The sequence below is a fragment of the Pituophis catenifer genome, unplaced genomic scaffold, assembly GCF_029215685.1.
Source record: "Pituophis catenifer annectens isolate HBS135680 unplaced genomic scaffold, rPitCat1.0.hap2 SCAF_3, whole genome shotgun sequence".
Taxonomy (NCBI): domain Eukaryota; kingdom Metazoa; phylum Chordata; class Lepidosauria; order Squamata; family Colubridae; genus Pituophis; species Pituophis catenifer.
Window position 1 is genome coordinate 163,450,131 of NW_027256883.1, and position 15,822 is coordinate 163,465,952.

General features: G+C 39.3%; 1 protein-coding gene across 1 annotated transcript in view; it reads left to right on the forward strand.

Annotated features, from left to right (window-relative positions):
- Nucleotides 1–1,336: 1,336 nt before the first annotated feature.
- Nucleotides 1,337–15,822, forward strand: part of INAVA (innate immunity activator) — a 44,116-nt gene continuing 29,630 nt past the window's right edge. Inside the window, exon 1 of the mRNA XM_070939686.1 lies at nt 1,337–1,415. The gene's annotated coding sequence lies outside the window, so the exon portion shown is untranslated. The remainder of the gene's footprint in view (nt 1,416–15,822) is intronic.

Consider the following 15,822-nt stretch of genomic DNA (forward strand, 5'->3'; position numbering starts at 1 on the left):
GATTGGAGCAGAGGTGGTATTCAGCAGGTTCTGACCAGTTCTGGAGAACCGGTAGCGGAAATTTTGAGTAGTTCGGAGAACCGGTAAAAACCACCTCTGACTGGCCCCGCCCACATCTATTCTCTGCCTCCTGAGTCCCAGCTGATTGGGAGGAAATGGGGATTTTGGAGTAATCTTCCCTTGGAGTGGGGAGGGGAATGGAGATTTACAGTATCCTTCCCCTGCCACGCCCACCAAGCCATGCCCACTAAGCCAAGCCATGCCCACCAAGCCACACCCTCAGAATGGGTAGTAAAAATTTTTGAATCCAACCACTGGAACCATTGGAGGCTGCTGGTAGAGAGTCTCCTGCTTGAGCTGGGAGTTGGACTAGAAGACCTCTAAGGTCCCCTCCAGTTCTATTCTGATTGATTGAACAAATAATTCTCTTGACAAAGGTATTATCCACAGAATTGGATCCTAGTTCTACTATACAAAACATTGTGCAACAATTCTGGTGTTTTTTTCCCCCCTTAAATGTTTTTTGTCAATGAAAGACCTGAAAGAAGTGATGGCCAAGTTTTAACAAATTGCTTGGAGCATTTTTTTAAAACCCACCCTGCTGCCAGAAAAGTTTTATGTGAAATGATCTGTTTATAAAGACCAAACTTTGCTATATCCTCATAGGTATGTATGTATGTATGCATGCATACATACATACATACACACAGACACCTGATAAAATGAAAGCATTGTTTCTTCCGCTTGCTTTTCACTGGCTTATTAGTTTGGCATTGTGCATGTGACTTAATTGACAGAGAATTCAGCTTAATCCATCACTAATACGGCAGTAATAGCACCTGCCAGGCTCACTTTTCTGAGGACTGATCTGAGGGGGGGAAAATCCATTCTTTTGCCCGATAGCTTTGGGTCTCGCAGCCAAAAAGCAAGGGGAGCCGGAGACATTGTGTGTCTTGGAAGTTCTTTTATTCGGCAAATGACTTCTACCACTAGGGCTGAGGCAATCTAACCTTCAAAACAGGGACCCCCAGAAAATGCTATTCCTACATAGTTAGGAATTAGTTTAAAACAACAGCATAACGAGAGGAAAAGAAGCTTTGAGTGTGAACATTTTAATGGCTTCTTTTTATGTGTTCTCCTAAGTGATTTCATGCACATGTTTGAAATAATTTGGCTAAGATATTCCACCCCTCCTTTCTGTGAGGGATTGGTATGCCCCAGGGACAGATGTCTTCAGATCTTTTAACATTTGGGATGTCGCTAATGCCCAAGTTAAATGAAATACCTAGTGGGGGTTGGAGGGAAATTTAGCAAAAGCACCAAGAACATGGAAGCTGCAGCAGCAGCAGCACAACTCTCATGCCTTCCAGGAAGTTAATGGAGAAGCTCAAGGAGAACCACTTCCTCCTTAAAAGGTAAGTGAAAACAAAGTAGAACTCTCTCTGGGTGTAAAATGTGGTCTTTCCACTAATAGTTCAACACTTCTGCAGGGAGGAAACATTTTTTCCCTTGAAGTTAAGAGCAAATAATTCTTCTCAGTTAACTGATTCCTGGAAGTAATTTATAACTTTTGTTTTTCCCCTCTGAAATCTTGGAATAACAATCAAGAATTAAAGGAAAGAATGTGGGAAAGCTGACTTTATAGCAATTCTGTTACTGAAAAAGCAAGTTAATGCCATTTCCAGAGGTTTTAGACCTGAATATCACTAGCCGAAGATCCCCACTTATGCACCCATAGACACACACAGAAGCCAAATTCTCTGAATTAAAGCATGCAAGTACAGGATTGGTGAGCATTACCAACTCTTTTTTTAGAAACTGCCTTTCTTTCTTTTCTTTTCTTTTTTGATCAGCTGCTGTGCCTTAGGGAGTTACTGAAGAGAAATGCTTCTGAATGCATGAACAGGACATGGACCAGTGATTGCTTTCTTGAATCCTTTGTTAAGGAAGAAAGCTTTTTGGATTGAAGAGCCATAGAAGCATCACATCTTTTTTTAAAAAAAAAATTAGCTGTAGGTTTCTCTTTTCCAAATGAACCAAGTCTTTGAGGACCAGATTTTTAGCTGATTACCATGAAAACTTTAGCACCTGGAAACAAATGCAGGATTTAAGAACCAGTTACAGGAAACATTTACAAAGCTGAAACTAATCTAGCCCTGAGTGTCACAAACAGGTTGGTGCTCAGCCTAGGAGTGTGTGGATTAAGTGATTGTATATAAAGTGTTAATTTCTTACAACAGAGTCCCTTGAAAAGTCTTTATAAATTTAGTAGGAGATAAGAAAGGATTTCTAGGTTGATTTGATTTATCAGACTTACAGATTCACATATTGTTAAAATTGTTTTTATTAAGCCACCCTTATATGCACCTATTGATTGATTGAATTGCACAGAGTGTTATATCTGATTATGGCATGTGGATACTCTGTGAGAAAAGGCCAGTAGCTTTTTCTATCATTTCACAAAACTCATACAATTTAATGTTGGATTAGAGTTGTAGCATTTGGTTTCTGATTTCGGATACTCTCCAGTACTCGTTAGTGCTACACAGGAATGAGTTGCTTCTGTATAAATATATATAACAAAAAATGTATGTTTATAAATTAGTATATTAATATGTTAATATGTATAAAAGATAATGGAACCACATGTATAGTTATATAGATGTAAGGGAAAAAATGGATATATAGCAGATGTATACCGATACGGAAATGTTGCAAAGAGGAAAACTTAAAAAAATTTAAAAACTGTTTAATAAAAAATTATTAAAAGAAAAAAAAGAAAAGAAAAAGGCCTTTAAGGAGAGAAAAAAAGGAATGAGTTGCTTCAAGGTAATTTAATATTTTATACCAATTTATCATAAGACAATCCCTTGGTGTTTTAGAATATTAGCTTATTGTCAGCCTTTCTATGTCAACATCACATAACCTTGTAATGATGATATATCACATTTTTATATCTCCCCAATGTATCAAATGGTTATGTACCATTCAGTGGAGGCACTTGCCAATAGTAGTTAATGATTCAAATATAAGTTTTGTTTAAAATGGATTGAGCCTTTTGTATCTTCCACTACAAATCTCATGTGTGCGAAAAGTACTCATTTGTCTTTGATTATTCTGCAAGAATTAGAGTTTGACCTCCTTGTGAATTCCTGCTTATCTGTCTACACAGTGAAATTAATCTAATTTTTTGTTTGAGGCAACTATAACACATGTAGGATTCCTAGAGTGTTGATGTCATAATAATACAATTGCATTTGTAATGAGCTAAATTCCATTGATCTTGGATGGAGAAATTGATGCTGAGGGACTAGCCTAGAAAGAAATTGTATGCCAGAAATAGAATTTAAGCCACTCTAGCCCATTTATTCATCTTTTTCATATCCCATCCTGGCTTTGCCACCTAATTTCAGGCATGTGAAAGCTTTTCCTTGAGGAACTATGCACTATTACTTTTAAGGGTGAGCTTTGTGGTAACCTGTCATAACCCTAGTTCCATTCATTTATTGAATTGAATCCTAAATTCCTCTGTTCATACTCCCAGCATCGCTGGAAGATCCTGGCATAGACCTTTCAGTTTCCCACGGACAGGGAACAGTAGCTCATCAAAGACCCTGCTTGGATGATGGGTGAAATGCTTCAGGTTCCATGCCAGAATGAAGAGGGACTGAAACACAGCTGTGACATGCTTTATCATTCTGGAGCAAAGGAATTGGCCTCTCCTCTTGGTCTTGATGGGATGATGGATGGCCTGCATGTAGGGGGCACTAAAAGGGCACTTGTCCTTCACTGTTCTTTATTCTTGAAGAGCACATCTGGCAGCTAATTGAGAGAATGAGATGAATTCCTTCAGTGTTATGAAGTTAGCTCCTGTATGGCTGCCTTAGTAGACAGAGCCTGGGAGAAGGGAGATAGGGCATAGCTTTTTAGGAATAAAGCCAAATGGAATGATTGGACCATTTATGTTGAAATTCTTTCTTGCACTGTAGCTGGGGAAGCTCCCCGGAACACCCAATGTATAACACAGGTTATTTTGTACCCTGCTTCCTTTGGAAAGGGAACAGTTGAAAGAAGAGGAATAGTTGGCTTAAAAATCAGTCTGATTCTCAGGGATGAGCATATAAAGCTCAAAAGAAAAGACTGCTGTTTGCAGATCAACAGATTCTTTATTTCATAGCCGCTCCATGCTGCATTCAAACAGGAATAATCCATAGACAACTTCCCATTCCAATTCCCATTGGCACTTTGTTGCAGTGCCTCACTGCAACAAAGAGCCAAAAGATCAGTTTACTATATCATACATTATTTCTACAGAACCTATATTCCAAGTGTGACAGAGATGCTTTTTTTATGAATGGACAAAAGTACGGTTTTCAGATAATAGTTCTGCAGTGATAGAAGGGATTGTAGGAAAAGATGTATAAAATAGAGCTCTATTATGTGCTAGAGGTTATCAGGTGCTAGTGTCAACTAGGAGAATGTCAAGAGTGGATGATGAATCTCAGATACAGATAGTTAATGAGCACAGAATATGCTGATAAGTAATATTTCTGCATTAAATGAAATGGATAGTTCCAAATTCTAGACAGAAACATTAATTTTTCATTTAATTTATGTTGTCTTAAGACAGCAACGGTAGAAAGGTTCAGTAGTGCTGCAACAAAAAAAGGGAGTTTATTACTTTTTTCCCCTCCCATGCAAAATGAAAGCCGCTCTTTGTTAAAGAAGGAAAGCCCCACGAAGAAGATCTCCCAGTGGGGTGAAACAATTTTCCCTTCCTTAGAAAATGCATGTACGATCTAAGTTGAGAACCCCTATAGTCGGCTCAATATACCTCCAAGGCACCAGGGTATGGAAGATTGATGTAAGCTATTTTCAAAAGTCCTTGACATCATTTCATTCCAGCTGGCCCAATCTCAGGCATTGTTCTGTAATTCTCCTTAAGGTACCTGGGAAGTGGCAGTTATATTGTAGAGGTGGATATTCTTATCAGTAGGTATTGGACAAATATTTACTTCTGGGGCTCTGTTTTCCTGGTAAGGCCTCTTTGTCTTTAACAGCTCATTATTAGCAGATGTATTAACAAAGCTTTTGTTATCATTTTATCCTGAAACAGCTTGCCTGCTTGGTAGGTAGACTTTTTCTCTCTAGTACAGGGTTTCTCAACCTTAGCGACTTTAAGTTGGGTGGACTTCCAATTCCGAGAATTCTGCCCTAGTATCTACAGTAGACCAATTTGGCAACAACAAAAAATGCTTCTTGTTTTCCCCCACCCTATTGATATTGTGTTGGCCTTAAAAATAAAATTGAAAGAAACAGATTATTCTATGTTTACTATTCTGTTACATAGGCAGTTTCCTGTGATGCTCTTAACTCATATGAGCTAACTTTGCTCCTTCTAAACAGTTTACTGTGCTGACAGTGTTTATGAAATAGCCCAATGTGCAGCTGCAGCAATTATTTAAACAACCTGTATGTGCTGGATCCATTACACACAGGGCTTTTCTGCATAGCAGCCTCAAGCTGCTTCACTCCTGTGTTGGAAATGAAGACAATTTAAGAAATCTCTTTCTGGATTTCCGATCCTTCCTCTGCTTTTGCCTTGGAGACGGCAAAAAGTGCAAAGAAGAGCAACTAAGTTGATTAAAGGCCTGGAGACTAAAACATATTTTATTTTTATTTATTTATTTTATTTATTTATATGCCGCCCTTCTCCGGAGACTCAGAGCGGCTTACAATGCGTTAAGCAATAACTTTCATACTTTTGTATATTTATACAAAGTCAGCTTATTGCCGCCACAAACTGGGTCCTCAATTTACCTACCTTAGAAAGGATGGAAGGCTGAGTCAACCTTGAGCCTGGTGAGATTCGAACTTACAGTAATTGCAAACAGCTGGTGTTAATCACAATGCTAGCAGTCTGCTGAGCCACCAGGCTCAGAAAGGTTGCGGGATTTGGGTTTGGCTAGTTAGAGAAAAGAAGGACTAGGGAGGATATGATAGCAGTATTCCAGTATTTGAGAAGTTGCCATAAAGAGAAGGGGGTCAACTTATTTTCCAAAGCACCAGAGGGCAGGACAAGAAACAATGGATGGAAATTAATCAAGGAAAGAAGCAACCTGGAATTAAGGAGAAACTTCCTAACAGTGACGACAATTAACCAATGGAACAGCTTTCACATGTTGTGGGTGCTTCATCACTGGAGGTTTTTAAGAAGAGACTGGACAGTCACTTGTCTGAAATGATATAGGTCGGATTTCCTGCTTGAGCAGGGGGCTGGATTAGAACCCTCCAAAGTCCCTTCCAGCTCTCTTCTGATTCTGAAATTATGTTATACTACAATTATAACATAATTTCAAAGAGCCTGGTGGCACAGTGGACTAAGTGCTGTTAAAGTAGCACTTAGTTGCCAGCTGCCTGCAATTACTGCAAGTTCAAATCTCACCAGGCTCAAGGTTGACTCAGCCTTCCATCCTTTCAAGGTAGGTAAAATGAGGACCCGGATTGTGGGGGCAATAAACTGACTTTGTATAAAAAAGAACACCGCTTGGGGGGGGGGAGGGAAAGCCCTACTAAGCAGGTATATACAAAAGTATGAAGGCTATTGCTTAATGCATTGTAAGCCGCCCTGAGTCTCCGGAGAAGGGTGGCATATAAATCGAACTAATAAATAAATAATAAATTACTATGGTGGATTCCTATGCTACTGTAATCCTTTCACTTTTGCTGGGAAAGCAAGAACGAATCATTTTCCTTTCCATGGATGGATTTTTGAAGACGTGGTTGATAAATCTTTTGTATGAGGGTCCCTTTCCTGACTCATATTTGACGTGGCCCATCTGGTGTCTTCCATGGTAAAGCAGACCAGACTAGACCAACATCCATTTTACCATTTTATTATTGGGGCTAGAGGGGGAAATGAAGAACTCTAGTCAACTGGCTTTTTTTTCAAATAAAGGCCCAGGTGTTTCACTTTTTCTTTAATGGAGGGGGTAGTGGAGGAAAGAAAGCACCATAGTGACCATTCTTCCTGTCATTTGATCCAGAAGGAAAACTGGCAGAACTTTTGTCAATGTTTCCTTTAATTTTTGTCAATCTTGCTATTGTTTCAATCCCCCCCCCCATCAGCGAACTTGTAAAACAATGCAAGACACAGATCATCCTTGTGGCATTCCACCATTATTTATGTATTTTTTTTTTAAAAAAATATTTCAACATTTCACAGGCCCACAGAAGTTCTCCTGACAAGGTTATGTCAGAAGGTGACAAGCTCTGGCCAAAATGGCCAAAATGGTGGGAAGTGATTGGTGACTGGAGGGAATTGGGCCTACCTGACACATCACAAGGACCCAGTTGGAGGGTACATGGAGTGCTTACAATGAAATGAGATATGACAGGTGAACCAGACAGCTCTGCTTGTGCTGGTGTTCTGCCCCAGCTATGGATCCCCAAGAACACAGCACACACAAACTCTGAACAAAACTTAGTTTACTCAAATAACACAGTTTTAGCAAATGCCAGCTGTTAATAAGTGTTCTTAACAGCCTGCCAGAATTCCACAGATAAGATAATCAGAGTCTTACTGGAGTTGGCAGAAAGCCCAGAAACCAGGTTGCAGAGAAATCCCAATATGATTGGCGAACTAAAGTTGTTTCCTGCAGCTTGTTGCAAGCTGCGTTCTTTCTTAAATAGGCTAAGGGAGTGGCCAATTAGCCCCAAGCCTTACTCTCGAGGAGACCTCCTCCTGAGGAACCACTCCTGCCTTTTGGCAGCTCTGCGTGCATTGAGAAGAGGCTCCTCCTCCATCCTCTGCACTTAAAGGAGCCTCTGGAGATTCTGAAGGCCCTGATTGAATCCTTGCCTCTGGCACCACATCTTCTTCAGCCTCCTCGCTGTCCGACTTGCGCGCCGGCTGCACAGGCTGCTGGCGCAGCACCACACCAGCCTCCTCGTCGTCGGGATCAGCAACAATCTGCGCAGGCTGCTGGCGGGCCACAACAGCTGGCATAGGAAAATGCAACTTTTGATGTGTAGCAAGAAAAGAAACATGGGTATGTGGGTGTGTGGGTGTTGTGCCTTCATGGTGGGCTGGTTGTGGGTAGAAGACAGCATCATGCATTCCTTGAGAAACTGCAGTTTGTGTTTCCACTGGGGAAGTCTGGATGTGCACATCAGTCAATAATCCATTGCCACAAGATTCTCCCTTCAGGGTTCTTTAAAGTGTACAAACATGCACACAGCCAGGCAGTGAAAACACCATGTTTGGTTAAAAGCAGTTCAGTGTAACGATCCCCCCCCCTTGTATTTTAACACTTTAACTTGTATCTTTGATTATGACAATTTAATATATTATAGAGAGATAAACATGGCTTGGAGAATTGAGTGTATCAACTCCATTGCCAGGTGGGAAAATACAGAGGGCTAAAGAAAAGTAAGCGTTTAAAAACATTCTGAAGAGAGGACTAAATGATTATCATTAAAAGAGCCTGGGTTCATAAAGATTTGGAAGAAAGGAAAAGTGATGTGTTGTGATGTCCAGACCCTTAATTTGGGATGGAATATTTGGTGTATAATGATTTTGAAAAGTAGAAAGAATGGCAGAAAAAGAAAATGACAGAGACAAAAGGGTAATTTGGTTTATTACAATGTTAGGCTTTGGTTAGAATTATATTATGAACTCCAAAATAAACAATGCCAAAGTTTTGCACCAGCTTTGTACTGTTTTGTTTTATTAAGCGTAAGTAGCATGCAGTACTCTTGACAAATTATCTTGAGAGAATGTGACCTCTGATGGAAAAAAAATTCCCAAACCTTCACGTTCTCCATAGTTTTTAGAACTTTAGACTATATGATGATAAACATTGAATGTCTCACTCTCTTGCTCTCAACGCTTTTAGCAAAGCTATTTCCATTATCCTTGCAGCAAGGCTTAAATGACTCCCCAATTCTGATTAGGTCAACACTTAAACATACATGTCATATTATTGGGGTACCAGTTTTAATCTTTATCTCTTTCTTCATGCTAATTTAAAATAGGTGAATTCTGCCTGGTTTTGGTGCTCTGATCAAAATGTTATCCATAAAAAATGAGATTTTCTTTTCTCCTGTCTCTTTACTTCTTGTTCCAGAAAACCTTCATATCCTTGCTAGAAAAAAAGCATTCATTACTTGTCACTCACTATTTCTAAAGAGAAAGGCAAAAGGTAAATTAGTTGCTGGCTGTTCTTTGAAAGGATATTTAGGTTTTGACCTACATTTTCAAAGTGAGGTGTGGCTACGCATTTGGAAATCTTCAATGGAAAATAAAACTCTTTAGATGTTGTTTCAAATTGTGACATTAAAGAGAAAGAGTTATAATATAAGAAGGTAATAGTTAATAATTTGCTGGCCTACAATCCTTCAACATAAGGGTGTAACTATCTCCAGAAATCAGAGGAAATGACATTCAAAGATGAGGATTCATAAAAAGTTCTAAAAGAGCACAGGTGACATTACAGAAAATATTTATTGCTTACATGATGTGGACAATAACTCAGTTGCCTCAGCTTACAGTTTCTGAGCCTTTTGCTATTAAAGCGGATTAGTAAATGGCTTAATATTTCTTTTGAACCCAGGTTAAATACTTGAATAATCTTTTTGGCTGGCATCTAATGTGATACAGAGTTCCTAATTTCTATATTCAAAGTGGATCTATTTCAAATACTTAATGTAATATACTACTTTTATACTTAAGTATTGTACTAACAATTTAAATAACAGGATACAGGGACCCTCAAATAGATATGGCAATGCATGTTTAATGGGCTTTGGCATGTTTCAGTAATCTTGGATGAAAAAAAAAAGGAAAGAATTCAGAATTACTTTTGGTAGACAGAAACATCAAGACAAAACTTGTTTGCATGAAATAGAACAGGAAAGTTGCTTTGGAATGAGGAAACTAGGATGTTATACCACATGTATTAGATTTTTGTTCTTGGATTTCAGTAGCAGTATTTTAGATAACAATGTTCCAAACTAGGTGGGGTTTTGAATTATGATTGGAAGAAAATAGGAAGTTTGTAGAGATGGTATAATAATGTAATTAGAGACTCATGCTGTATTTACCGGTATAGCTTTTGTATTTTGAACTGTAAAAATTTTGGACAGTTTTCAAAGACAAATCCATGCCAAATACATTCTACTACTTACATTTGGACCTGTCTTTTCCTGGAAAGAACACAGCTGGCATGTTGTATCATTGAAACAGCAAAGCTTCATTTAGCTACATTTTCAATTTGATCCAGATACCGACACCCTTCCAAGCAAAACACCTGCTCATTTAGAAGATAATACAGGTAGTCCTTGTTTAGCGACTGTCTCATCAAATGACTACTCACAGTTCCAATGGTGATGAAAAAGTAATTTTGTCTGGCAAGATCCAGGAAGAGAGCCTTGCCCCCACCCTTTGAAACACCTTACCCCAGAGGTGAGGTGGGCCCCCATTCTTCTGGCCTTCAGGAAGAGTGTTAAGACAAATCAAAAAGTTTTAGGCAACTGTGGGAATGGATGGTGTTGTGAGGGTGTTCTCTCCATTTTTTTAAAGCTTTTTAACTTTTAGTACTGTAACCCAGTGGTGAAATCTAAAATTTATTACTACCGGTACTGTGGGTGTGGCTTGGGGGGGAGGTAATGTGACTGGGTGGACGTGGCCAATTTTTTTTTTAAACCCTTTTTTCTATAACCTCTTTGGCGAAGAGGTTGTAAAAAAATGCTTTCAAAAGGCTCTGACGATCTCAGCTGAGTTGCCTGATCGGCAGAGACTTTTTTTCTTTTAAATGCCTCTGCCGATCAAGCAACTCAGCTTGGATTGTCAGAGGCATTTAAAAGAAAAAAAGGGTTTTTTTTCTTTTAAAAGCCTTTGACGATCCCAGCTGAGCCGCGCGATCATCAGAGGCTTTTTTTTTTTACTTTTAAAAGCATTTTTTAGGCCGAAGAGGTTGTAGAAAAAATGCTTTTAAAAGTAAAAAAAAAGCCTCTGATGATTGTGCGGCTCAGCTGGGCATGGGGGGGAGCAGGGATTTTTGCTACCAGTTCTCTGAACCACCCACCTCCATCGCTACCGGATCGGGCGATCCGGTCTGAACCGGGAGCATTTCACCCCTGATGTAACCCTATATTTTAATTGTGTCTTTAACTTTATTTTTATTTTCTGCTTTTATATTTTGTGACATGTTTTTGTTGTAAACTGCCCAAGTGACTTCAGTGAGCTGGGCAGTATAGAAATAAAATAAAGTAAAAATTTTTACAACCAATTCCTGCATTTACTACCACAGGTCTGTAAAGCAAAGGAAAGCTGAAGATCATAAGCACTCTTGTGGTTTCACTTAGCAACCACTTCATTTAACAACCAAGGTGCTAGTCTCAATTGTGATCACTAAACAAGGATTACTATACAGTCCCATTCAAGAGACACAGAATACTGAATAAGTGTCTATGGAGATTCCCAGTCATCCAGGTCATGGTTGTCCCAAAGGTGCTTTTTCAATAGCTGAAGAAGCTTCTTGGATGAGAAGCGAAACGCCTTCAAAGAAAAACCAGACAGTCCAGTAGTTGCCTCTTGAAAAAGCACCTTTGGGAATACTGAATAAACCATTCCACCAAGAAATAGTACTTCTGCCTTCCTTGTGTTAAATCTGTTGCTTTATCCACATCACATTTCTCATGGGGTAGGTTCTTTGTGTCTATGATCACTTCTCAGACATCAGTGATGTTACCCTAAGAAAGCCAGCTACCTCAAAGATATGGCTGCTCTTACAGCTGTAGTATAGTTTGCTGATAAGTTTGATCAATGGTCAAATTCTATGGAGGTCAAAGTTGAAGGAAAAATTGCAACAGATATGCTTGGCACTTTATCTTGAGCTATGGTAAATAGGCCCCGAGGGCTTGTTTATTTCAATAAACATCGTATTTAAATGTTCTTTGGCTACATGAAACATAGAACGAAACCAGAGGAGTAAAGTTCCCAGGCTTAAGATTTGCGCTGCTGTGCATGTGCGGAGCTGTACTTGCTTGATGTACAAATTATTTGATCAAAGTAGACCAATTGGGACAGGAGCCTTTGTGATTGATACACACGCTAAAATTTATATAATGTATTCATTTTGCAATCCCCGTTTTATTTATCCCTTGGATAACATCATTAGGCAGCCTTTTCTACTCTGTGAAACAAGGCTGAGAGTCACAATTTGCCCAATAACACCCAAAGGGTCCATAGATTTGGCCAATGGTTGCATTCAGGCCTTTAGATGCAGCACATTCCAGAATTCACTGGAAGTCCTACTAGACCTCTGTTATTGTTTATTATTGTTTATTGGTTCGATTTATATGCCGCCCTTCTCCGGAGACTCAGGGCGGCTTACAATGCGTTAAGCAATAGCCTTCATAGTTTTGTATATACCTGCTTAGTAGGGCTTTTGGCCCCCCCAAGCGGTGTTCTTTTTTATACAAAGTCAGCTTATTGCCCCCACAATCCAGGTCCTCATTTTACCTACCTCGGAAGGATGGAAGTCTGAGTCAACCTTGAGCCTGGTGAGATTTGAATTTGCAGTAATTGCAGGCAGCTGGCAGCTAAGTGCTACTTTAACAGCACTTTAGTCCACTGCACCACCAAGGCTCTAGTCTCAGGCGAGCTGGAACTCACTTTATGGGTAAGAATAATTGAAGAGTGAAAACTGAATAGACAAATGAGGCAAACCAGAAATTAAACCCAAAATCAAACCGGGATTGAAGCACAAGCCAAGAAGTAGGGCTAATGAGCAAGTCAAATGTTAGAACTGAAAAAAAAAAAGAAAAAAACGCAGAAACACTGCAGGTTTCTTAGTCCAGGTAGATTCAGCTTTTATATTTTTTTCCTTTTATATTCCTTCCAGGGACCAGCTTGGGTGGGCAGAACTTTACCTGAGGATATTTCACTAAGAAACCTCAGTTATCAGTTTAGTGATTTCCCATACAGGATAGCTGCTGGCAATCCCATCACCTCCTAATTGGTTTGCATCCGTGACTGAAATGTAGGATACGAAAGAACTTGAACTGCAGTATTTCTTAGTTCTTTTTTTCATGTTGTTGAAAGGATAAAATAGCAAACACATGCTGATGTAATTGTTCCTAATATTTATTATTTGACTTGATTTCTATCCCTCCTTTATTACTCTATAGGTAATTCAAGGTGGCAAACATACATAACACTCCTTCCTCCTCCTATTTCCCCCACAATAGCAACCCTGTGAGGTTGGTCTGAGAAAGAGTGACTGGATCAAAGTCAACTGGCTGGCTTTTATGCCCAAGGCAGAACTAGAACATATGGTCTCCAGACCACACTTGAATCACTACAACAAGCTGGCTCTTTATTTATATTGTTAATATTTTTGTCTGTACTGTTTTCAGTGGAAATAGAATAAGGAAACAATAGAAAGGGAAATTTATTTTATCTGTATAAAGGAGAAAAAAAACCCTGATTTTCTAAGTTTCTATAATGACTACTTACTGGAACAAGTAAAACTATCAACATAGTATTTCTGCTGTGTACCCATAACCTTTGGTTAAAAATCTGAGGGACTATTTGTCTACAACTGGGCCTATACACAAGGGCCTATTGCAGTGATGGCAAACCTTTTAGAGACCGAGTGCCCCAAAACCACTTATTTATCGCAAAGTGCCAACACGGCAATTTAACTTGGATAATGTTTTACTATCTAAAATAATGTTAAGCATCGCAGAGTTCAGAGTTCCAAGAGAAACGTGATAAATGCACTTTTATGCCCCTTCATTTTTTTTTAGCTTTTGAAATATTACGTTTAGCAACAATATCATCCTCTCTTTCTCTCTCTTTCCCCCTTCCTCTCTCTTTCCCTTCCCCTCTCTTTCTCTCTATCTCTCTCTTTCCCTCCCTCCCTCCCTCCCTCTCTCTCTGCCCGCTGTGGGAGAAACACGATGGGGCTGGGCTGGGGCAATGGTGCACGTGCCCATAGACAGGGCTGAGTGCCACCTCTGGCACTCGTGCCATAGGTTTGCCACCACTGGCCTATTGGAAATGTGGGTATTTTTAAAAAGTATCGCTATATGCAGGTAGTCCTTGATTTACGACCCCAATTGGGCCTGGAATTCTGGATATAAATTTGGGTGGCTTTTAAGTGGGTCGCCATGTGATCCTACGTGACTTTGTGGTCAATTTTACGATGGTTATTAAGTGAGCCACATAGTCATTAAGTGAATCCAGTATATCCAATGGGTGTCTTTTGTTGTTTCCTGTGGAAAAGAGCAAAAGCTGTCACAAATTGTGGTCACAATGACAATGGAACAGTGCAACTGGTTATAAATGCAAGCCAGTTGCCACCAAGTGCTTGAAATGCGGTCATGTGATGGGGACAGTATGATGCTTTATGATGGTTGAAAGGGCTTTAGAGGCTGTAAAGCACCCTTTCTGAGGCCATCATAACTTTGAACAGTCATTAAGCGGATGGTCATTAAGTGAGGACTATCTGTACACTCACAATTAAGCTGATTTATGGCTAAGCCAAACCTGATTTTTAAAAACATACATATACCAATATATATATTTACTTTTAATTAAAGGGAAACAAATGTTGGATTTGTTTATCCTTAACAGCTACTTTCTAAAATGTAGTCAAATGCTTTGGCCCTCAGCCTGGATGAAGCTACTGTGTTGTTTAATGATCATGCTTGGAGGCAGTTTTTCTATCCTGTGACACAAGTGCTGATAGTGGCAGATTCGAGGGATGCCAAACGGACGGGCCTTACCTTTGTGTGACAGGATTTGTCCCTCTTTTTTCCCCCAGCTTGGTGCCTTCTAGGTGAGTTGGGCATTCTGTAAGTTTTATCTTCAAAAAGTTGAAGCAAAGGCAGTATTGCTTTGAGTCATCACAATCTGCAAGGCCGCAGAGCTTAGATAACAGTAGCCACCCACATGAAACCTAGTTCACAGTGTATGTTTATTGCAGGGCCTGGATTAAAGGTGATTATATGCCTGACTTTAGTTCCACACCTTTATCTCGGTAATGGCAAATATTTTGAATGCAGGAAATGGCTAACCTGCTTTTGAATTAATGTTTTTCTTTCATTCCCAACTGGACCTGTGTATATTACTTTAGGTTTCTATATCATCCCTCATCAGTAAATATTTTAAGTGCTGCTTTTCTTCCACTGCAGTATATAGAGAAGTGGTAGTTGAAAGGCGCCCGTCTCTGTTAGTTCTCTCTTTGAGAAAAATTGTGACTTTAAACATTAATAACAGATACACTTTGCACTTTAATATCATAGTTTTAAAAATACTATTAATTGCACATTTTTGTTTACAAAATGTGGATAAACTTCTGGATAAACTTCTGATTTCATGAGTGGGTTTATAAAAGTTAAGACACTACAGTACTTAATAAATAAGTACTTCAATTCATTTGCTGACTGCTATTTTTATAGAAAAAGCAGCTTTGAAATGCAATGCTCCTTGATTCTTCCACTATCCAGTGCTTTTTAAGTTCTTTTTAGAACTTTTAAGTTCTTTAGAACTCATCTGGAATTCCGTGTGGCTAAAAATTACTTGTGAACAAAGGGTTAAACACTCCCCAGCTATGTTTTTCTAGTACAGTACCGCAGACGATCTCTTAAAGCTGTTTTTTAAATTTAATATTTATTTATTGGTTCGATTTATATGCCGCCCTTTTCCAGAGACTCAGGGCGGCTTACAATGCGTTAAGCAATAGCCTTCATACTTTTGTATATACCTGCTTAGTAGGGCTTTCGCCCCCCCCCAAGCGGTGTTCTTTTTTA